The 971-nt window shown below is 33.4% G+C and overlaps 1 pseudogene; it reads right to left on the bottom strand.

The window, feature by feature from the left end:
- Window positions 1–218: 218 nt before the first annotated feature.
- LOC143636803 (putative mitochondrial protein AtMg00820 pseudogene) lies at window positions 219–554 on the bottom strand (annotated as a pseudogene).
- Window positions 555–971: the final 417 nt, after the last annotated feature.

The raw sequence follows: 971 nt of genomic DNA, 5'->3' as shown, positions 1-971 counted from the left end.
ATACTTTGAACAAACCCAAGCCCAATCAATACATTTACAAGCTTTTCATTCCATATTCTAGGAGCTTTTTTAAGCTCATAAAGAGATTTATTCAGTTTACATACTCTTGTTTCATTTTTAGAGAAATATCCCTCAGGTAAATCCATATATACATTTTCATTAAGATCACCACATAGAAAAGCATTATTAATGTCTAGCTGATATAATGACCAATCATTCTAAAGAGCTAAATATAAAACACATCTAACAGTTACTAACTTCACAACAGGTGAAAATGTTTCAAAAAAGTCAATTCCTTCCTTTTGACTATACCCTTTAGCCACTAATCTTTCTTTATATATTTCAATTTCACATGTAGCTTTATACTTTATTTTATAAATCCATTTACGCCCTATTGTTTTCCTATTTGAAGGTGAATCAACAAGTTCCCAAGTATTGTTTCTATGAAGAGCTTCAGTTTCATTATTAATAGCAATGACCCAATTTGAGTCACTAGTTGCCTCAACAAAACTCTTTGGTTCACTACTTTTAGTCAACACATAAGCAAAACGCATATTAAGACCATACAAGTTTGAATAATTAACAAATTTCTCAGGTCCATACCTAACTTATTCTTCTACCACGTAATCCTTAAAAGTTCTGAGAAATGTAATAAATCTGGTAGACCGTCTAGGAACAGTTGGGATGCTTTGTTCAGTATTACCAACCTCAAGAGTATTATTACTTTCACTACTTCTGCCTACATCCTGAACCCTTCTTAGTTCAGTACTTGAACTATTAGGTCTCTGATCATCAGCCATACCTTGAACTCTTTCAATATCAACAAAGTTCGGCTGGTTTGTTGATTATTAGACACACTAATAGTAGAATCAAGAGCTGAACTAGATTGCTTAGACCGATGGGCAAAAGACTCAGCACTATGATTCTCATCATAGGGAACTAAACCATCCACAGACTGTTTGGGAACAATG

The sequence above is a fragment of the Bidens hawaiensis genome, unplaced genomic scaffold, assembly GCF_021521415.1.
Source record: "Bidens hawaiensis isolate Kalapana, Puna unplaced genomic scaffold, B.hawaiensis_p1.1 tig00008059_1, whole genome shotgun sequence".
Classification (NCBI taxonomy): domain Eukaryota; kingdom Viridiplantae; phylum Streptophyta; class Magnoliopsida; order Asterales; family Asteraceae; genus Bidens; species Bidens hawaiensis.
This window is presented reverse-complemented; position numbering and strand designations above follow the sequence as displayed.